The sequence below is a fragment of the Nicotiana sylvestris genome, chromosome 8 (genome assembly GCF_000393655.2).
Source record: "Nicotiana sylvestris chromosome 8, ASM39365v2, whole genome shotgun sequence".
NCBI lineage: Eukaryota > Viridiplantae > Streptophyta > Magnoliopsida > Solanales > Solanaceae > Nicotiana > Nicotiana sylvestris.
Genome location: NC_091064.1, coordinates 5,289,878 through 5,298,198, shown reverse-complemented (window position 1 = coordinate 5,298,198; position 8,321 = coordinate 5,289,878).

The following is an 8,321-nucleotide window of genomic DNA, read 5'->3' as shown; positions in this document are numbered from 1 at the left end:
TTCCTGTATCTTGCAAATCTGTTGGGGATCCTCTTGGAATTTGATCCATAACTTTTCAACTGTTGTTCTTTCTGTTTTTCTCCAACTTCCCCTGGAAATTTGGTCCTCTTGGGATCTAGACCCATTCGTCATTTGGTCTTGCGACAAACTTCTTTTCGCTTTGTCGCCTTATCTTTGGCATGTCCTATTCGCATTTTGCTTTGCACCATTTTGGCCACCGGTAGTAAGCTCTAAAAATCTTTTCCAAAAACAAACTGCTGGGGAGGTAAAGTCTTTAAACCAAGAAACAAAAAAGCGATGATTTCAAAAGATAGAAAAAAGAAGAAATCTTTCTGAACAAATGCTGGGGAGAAAGAAAGAAAAGAACTTATCTGAATGATACAACCAATCCCAACGATCATGTCGTGCATTCCGGATTAATCAACCCAGTCTATTCGTATCAATCAATCTTTCGGACGGCCTCATCTTTCTGGGGATAAACAAACACTCAACTCTTTGCCAAATGCGGACCCTTTCCGTCAATCTTGCCTTGTTGCCTCATAGTGCCCTTCGAGGGGTTTTCACTCATAAGACTCTCTCATTTCTCTCAACTCTCGTCGTCTTATGGTGCCTGTGAAGGTTTTCACCGATAAGACTCTCTCATTTTATTTTATTTTTCAGCTGGGGATTGGAGTGCTGTCGATATGACTCTCTTTGCTGGGGATTCTTTTCGGCTATCAATTCATTTCCAGTTCATGATCCTCTTCTCTGCTGGGAATCGGGGTGTTATCCCCGACTTCTGTTTGCATGACTTGGCACTTCTCGGATACTGATCGGGAGGTCTTTTTGGATATCAATACAGGTTTTTGTGTATGGCTAAAAGAAAAAATGGTAAAAGGTTCAAAATAATTTTGATGGGTAAAACATTACAACTCTTGGAATCAACCTTCCTTCCCAAAATTATAAACACAACTTCTGCCCCAGTTTTTCTTGCTTGGGGATTTTTTTTTGTTACACTATGTTACCTTATGCACACTATGTTATACTATGACCGAGCCGTGAAGCGCCTACGTATCCTCTTTGAGGAATCAGGTCAAACGTAGTTCCCAATTTCTTTATTTTTCTTGTGACTTTCTTTTATCTTTATTATCATTATTTTCCTCTTTTTTTTTCATTACTGATTCCAAAAGAGGGGTATGAAAGAATAAATAAGGCTCAAAAGGGGAAGCAAAGGTTAAAGTGTTTGGATAGAAGAAAGAATTGCCTCCGTCATTTTATTCTCCGATAAATGCTAAGTACAAACAAACAACAACTACAATTAAAAGAAGTCATACATAATATCTCTTAACTGCGTCAGAATTGATAGCCATGTCGACGCATTTCCCTTAGACATTTGTTAAACATAAAGCGCCATTGGACAACACTCTGTTATGGTGAATGGTCCTTGCCAATTCGGGGCGAACTTGCCTTTTGCTTCGGCCTGATGTGGCAGGATTCATTTCAATACCTGCTGGCCCACTTCAAATTTTCTGGGGCGCACCTTCTTGTTGTAGGCTCTCGCCATTCTCTTTTGATATAACTGGCCATGACACACAGCGGCCAATCTCTTTTCATCAATCAAATTCAACTACTCCAAACGGGTTTTGACCCACTCGTCATCATCAATCTCAGCTTCAACGACAATCCGAAGGGATGGAATTTCAACTTCCGCCGGTATTACTGCTTCAGTTCCGTATACCAACAAATAAGGAGTTGCACCTACTGAAGTACGAACAGTAGTGCGATAACCCAACAATGCAAATGGTAATTTCTCATGCCATTGCCTCGAACCTTCTACCATTTTCCGAAGTATCTTCTTTATGTTTTTGTTGGCTGCTTCAACTGCTCCATTCGCCTTGGGACGATATGGGGTGGAATTTCTGTGTGTAAACTTGTATTGTTGACATACTTCACTCATCAAACTGTTGTTAAGATTAGCACCATTGTCCGTGATGATCACTTTCGGGACCCCAAATCTACAGATGATATGGGAATGAACAAAATCTACCACTGTCTTCTTGGTTACCGACTTGAAAGTTTTAGCTTCAACCCACTTAGTGAAATAATCGATGGTCACCAGAATGAACCTATGACTGTTGGTAGATGCCGGCTCAATAGGTCCAATGACATCCATGCCCCATGCAACAAATAGCCATTGTGCTGACATTGTATGCAATTCTGTCAGCGGAGAATGAATCAAATCTCCGTGTATCTGACACTGATGTCATTTTTGCACGAAATTGATACAATCATGCTCCATAGTGAGCCAATAGTACCCTGCTCAAAGAATATTCTTCGCCAATACATATCCGCTCATATGTGGCCCACAAGCTCCAGCATGTACCTCTGTCATAATTGTCGTGGCTTGACTAGCATCTATACATCTCAGCAATCCCAAATCTGGGGTTCTTTTGTACAACACTCCTCCACTGAGGAAAAATCCATTGGCCAATCGCCGAATGGTTCTTTTTTTATCTCCGGTGGCCTGCTCCAGGTATATCCTCATCCTGAGGTATTCCTTGACATCATAGAACCATGTCTCGCCATCCATTTCTTCCTCTATCATGTTGCAATAAGCATGCTGATCACGAACCTGGATATGCAACGGGTCAACATGAATTTTGTCTGGGTGGTGCAACATCGATGCTAAAGTGGCCAAAGCATCGGCAACCTCATTGTGAACTCTTGGGATGTGTCTGAACTCCACTGATCGAAATCGCTTGCTCAGATCGTGCAAACATTGTCGATATGGTATGAGCTTCAAATCCCTTGTTTCCCATTCACCCTGAATTTGATGCACCAGGAGGTCCGAGTCTCCCAAGACCAAGACGTCCTGGACATCCATGTCCGCAACTAACTGTAAGCCTAGAATGCATGCCTCATACTCAGCCATGTTGTTGGTACAATAGAAACGTAGCTGAGCCGTAACAGGATAATGATGTTCTGTTTCAGAAATAAGTACCGCTCCTACTCCAACTCCCTTCGCATTTGCGGCTCCATCAAAGAAGAGCTTCCAACCTGGTTCCTTGGTCATTTCCAACTCATCTATATACACCACTTCTTCATCAAGAAAATACGTCCTCAATGGCTCGTATTCTTCATCAACAGGATTCTCAGCCAGTGATCGGCCAGTGCTTGGGCTTTCATGGCCGTCCTCGTCACATAGACGATGTCGAACTCCGTGAGTAATATTTGCCATTTCGCTAACCTCACTGTGGGCATAGGCTTTTGGAAAATATACTTTAGTGGATCCAGGCGTGAAATAAGATAAGTAGTATATGATGACAGATAATGCTTCAATTTCTGGGCCACCCAAGTTAGGGCGCAACATGTCTTCTCGAGTTGAGTGTACTTAACCTCATATACAGTAAACTTCTTGCTGAGATAATAGATAGCTTGCTCCTTCCTTCCGGTAATGTCGTGTTGTCCTAATACGCAGCCAAACGAATTCTCCAGGACCGTTAGATAAAGAATTAACGGTCTCCCCGGCTCAGGTGGAACCAACACAGGTGGATTTGATAAGTATCCCTTGATTTGGTCAAATGCTTTCTGACATTCTGCCGTCCATTCTACCGCAGTATCTTTCTTCAGTAGCCGAAAGATGGGCTCACAGGTTGCTGTGAGTTCTGCAATAAATTTGCTGATATAATTCAACCTTCCCAACAGACTCATTACTTCTGTCTTGTTCTTCGACGGTGGAAAATCTTGGATGGATTTGATCTTTGACGGGTCCAACTCAATACCTCGCCGGCTGACGATGAATCCCAAAAGCTTTCCAGATGGAACACCAAATGCATATATGGCCGGGTTGAGCTTAATATCGTACCTTCGAAGTCTTTGGAAAAACTTCCTTAGGTCTGCTATGTGGTCCTCCTGATGCTTGGATTTTATGATCACATCGTCCATGTATACCTCAATCTCTTTGTGTATCATGTCATGAAACACAATAGTCATTGCTGTCATGTACGTTACCCCAGCATTCTTCAAACCAAATGGCATTACCCGATAGCAATTAGTCCCCCACGGCGCAATGAATATCGTCTTTTCCGCATCTTCTTCATCCATCAGAATCTGATGATACCCAGCATAGCAATCCACAAAAGATCCGATCTCACGTCCGGCACAATTATCGATCAAGATATGGATGTTAGGTAATGGAAAGTTATCTTTTAGGCTTGCCCTGTTCAGATTGCGGCAATCGACGCACACCCTGATCTTCCCATCTTTCTTCAGCACTGGCACCACATTAGCCAACCAATCAGGATATCGAGTGACCCGAATAACCTTTGCTTGCAGCTGCTTGGTTACTTCTTCTTTAATCTTCACACTCATGTCTGTTTTGAACTTCCTCAATTTTTGTTTGACGGGAGGGCATGTCGGGTCAGTGGGCAATTTATGAACCACTAAATTAGTGCTTAATCCCGGCATGTCATCGTACGACCATGCAAAAATGTCTTTGAATTCAATGAGTGCTTTGACTAGTTCTTCCCTGATATTTGGTTCAATGTGGATGCTTATTTTAGTTTCCTTGATATCGTCTGCATCCCCTAAATTGATGGCTTCTGTGTCATTTAAGTTGGGCTTGGGTTTTTTTTCGAACTGGCTTAATTCTCTGTTTATCTCTTCAAAGGCTTCATCCTCATCATATTCCAATTCGTCATCATAATCGACCTCTTGTACAATTAGTTCGGAATCAGATTGATCTTTTAGACTAGGTTGAAGATCCGTTGTGCATGCCATGTCATTAAGACCAGTATAAAGAGAACTGTTCAGAAAAAGAAAAGAAGAAAACAAAATTAAAAATAAAAAATAAAATAAGGAATGAAGAACAAACTTTTTATTTTATTGAATTATGGGATACCAAGGTTTCACACTTTGATGAACGCAATAAAAATAAAAAGGAATCTGGATTACAACCCTGGAATAATCGAGAAAACAAGAAGGAAAATCAGAGCCAACTACCAGGACTCCCTCCGAGTAGGAAGAGGAGTAGCTGTCCAATTGTTGACATTGGCCCTAGGCCCCACAAACTGTATGTCTACCTTACTGGAACCTTCTCCAGCTTCTATCATGTTGACATCGGCGAACAGCCTTTCAAAGCCTTCATTCAAATCTCCATCTGGCCCGATCAGTGGTCTGAGAACTTTGGGGACCGACAACTTTCTGAAGCCTGCTCTGACAAATGATCTCGATAGGCGCGGGATTGGTTTAGGAAGGACCCAGACTCTTTTCTTCAACTTGCAGGCTCACTTTACATCTATTGTCGTAGGCTTGAATCCCAACCCAAAAGTATCCAGGTTCTTGGGCAAAGAAACTGGCTGGACAATTCCCTGCAGATCAATCCCCAAACCTTTTCCTGGTACAAACCCGCTGTTTAACATCTTTGAGGCTATCATGAAGGTCGCAACTACGATTCTGGGAAGTGGAAGGCCCTCACCCTCAGGAATTTTGTCTACTAAGACTGCGTCAAAAACTTGATAAACCCATGGGCCCTTGTCATCGTCGGTTTCTATGAAGAGCACAATGACATCACTGACAGCATGTGTACCGTCATCCCTGTGTACCACAATCTCTTGTCTATCTCATTTAAATTTGACCATCTAATGCAATGTAGAGGGCACTGCTTTGGCTGCGTGGATCCAGGGTCGTCCAAACAGAAGATTATACGACACCGCCACATCTATCACTTGAAATTCTACGGTGAACTTGACCGGACCAATTGTCAATTCCAGTATGATATCACCCACTGTGTCAGTACCGCCCCCATCAAAACCTCGGATGCAGACGTTGTTCTTATGAATCCTATCACCATCAACCTTCAGTTTGTTCAGAGTGGCCAAAGGACAGATATTGGCACTGGACCCATTATCAATCAGTACTCGAGTGACCATCGAGTCTTCGCATTTCACAGTCAGGTAGAGCGCTCTGTTGTGTTCTGTACCCTCTATTGGCAACTCATCATCAGAAAATGTCACTCGGTTTACCTCGAAGATTTTGTGCACTATTTTCTCCAAATGGTTCATTGAGAGCTTGTCCGGAACATGGGCTTTGTTCAGGATCTTCATTAATGCCCGACAATAATCGCTTGAATGGATCAACAAGGATAGCAACGAAATCTGGGCCAGGGTCTTCCTCAACTGCTCTATAATGGAATAGTCCTATGCCTTCATCTTCTTCAAAAACTCCCCTACTTCCTCCTCCATCACTGGCTTCTTTATTGTTACAGGATTGGCCCTTCTCAATTCTGCGGGAGCAAAACACCTTCCTGAACGAGTTAACCCCTGGGCCTCGCATACTTCTTCCACAACCTCCTTCCCCTTATGCATCACTATCACTTGATTGTAGCTCCATGGCACAACTTTCTCACTTGTTATCGGCAACTACATCACTGACCTGATAACAACTGGTTCTACGCGGTCCCCCTTCACCACCAACACTGGTGTGCTTGATACTCCCTGTAGCACTACCTTGACCTGTTTTGGCTTCTTCGTAACAATAGACGAACCTTTCCCTATTACCACAACTGGCTTGTCATCTACCCTTCCCAACTGTACCACTGCCTTTCCACTGGTTGGCTTTTCACTTGGACTGGCACGAATCATCATTACTGTTTGTGAGGGTTTCTTGGGCTTCCCTCCTTCGTGCACTAGCTCGATCATGTGGGCCTCATGGTGCACCGGTAATGGGTTCTCATTGATGTTGGGTGCCTCTGGTGCCTTAACCTCGATCCTATTTGTGTTAATAAGATCTTGTACGGCAGTCTTCAACTTCCAACACTTCTCAGTATCATGCCCGGGAGCCCCCAAACAATATTCACAGCTTACTAAGTGGTCCAGATTTTTGGGAAGAGGATTTGGCAATTTGGGCTCAACAGGACTTAATAGGCCTAACTGCCTCAACTTATGGAACAAAGTAGCATAGGTTTCTCCCAGTGGAGTGAATGTTCTCGACCTCTGCACCCTTTCATTCCTGAAAGCCTAATTTCCGCGGAAGCTTGGCCCTAAAGGATTCCGGTAGGCCCTTGGTGGTGGATATGCGTTTTGTGGAGGTGGATATGTGTTTTGTGGAGGTGGATATGTATGTTGGGGAGCCAACACATGCCATTGCGGGCGAGCCAGAGGCTGGGTGTAAGTTTGGGCGTGATTGACGGAGAAATGTGGCTCTTGTGGTGGATAATAGGGTTGTAGAGGGTTGTATGGAGTGTGTGGATAATTTGGGTAAGGGGGTCTGGGTTGGTAACGAGGGGAAGAGCCTCTGGATCTGGACCAAGTACCTGTTTCGACTGTTGCGACCTCCTCTCTCTTCTTTTTCCCGAGCGCACCTCCCGTGCCGCCTTGGATAGCCTGAGTTGTGGCCTTGATTGCCGAATAGCTCATTATCTTGTTGGACCTGAGTCCCTCTTCAACCATACCACCCATTTTTACTACTTCGTTGAAAGATTTACCAACTGACGTCACCAGGTGACCAAAGTAAGTTGGCTCCAAAGTTTGTAAGAAGTAGTCCACCATTTCACCTTCCCTCATTGGTGGATCGACTCTTGCTGCTTGTTCTCTCCAACGGAATCCGAATTCCTTGAAGCTCTGTCCAGGCTTTTTCTCAAGTTTTAACAGTGTGAGACGGTCGGGGATGATCTCAAGGTTATACTGGAAATGACCTGCAAATACTTGTGCTAGATCGTCCCAGGTATACCACCTGCTAGCATCCTGCCTCGTGTACCATTCTAGTGCGGACCCGCTTAAACTTTGACCAAAATAATCTATCAGCAGCTCATCCTTTCCACCTGCCCCTCTCATCTTACTACAAAAACCTCGTAGATGTGCCATGGGATCACCATGTCCCTCATATAGATCAAACTTTGGCATCTTAAAACCTGCCGGCAATTGAACATCGGGGAAGGGACACAGATCTTTGTAGGCCACACTAACTTGGCTGCCCAATCCATGCATATTCCTGAAGGATTGCTCCAGGCTTTTCACTTTACGAAGCACTTCGTCCTGCTCCGGATTCTTAGCCGGCCTCTTAGTTTCTGCCGGGAGCTGAAGGTGAGGGGTGTAAGTGTATGGCTCAGGTGCTTTAAAGGTGAGTTCGGGAGGATAGTATTGGTTGTCGTGAACCTGAAACACTGGTTCATCGGATGATTTTTGCAATGTGGCAGGTGGAGGTGCCACAAAAACAGGAACAGTTGGTGGAGGAGGGTTTTGTTTGGGTGGTGAAGCTTGGGAATTATAGGAAGTTTCCCCCTGATAGTATTGGGAAATGGGGAAGCTTGTTGATGGACCAATGGAAGGGTGTTCTGGAGTCCG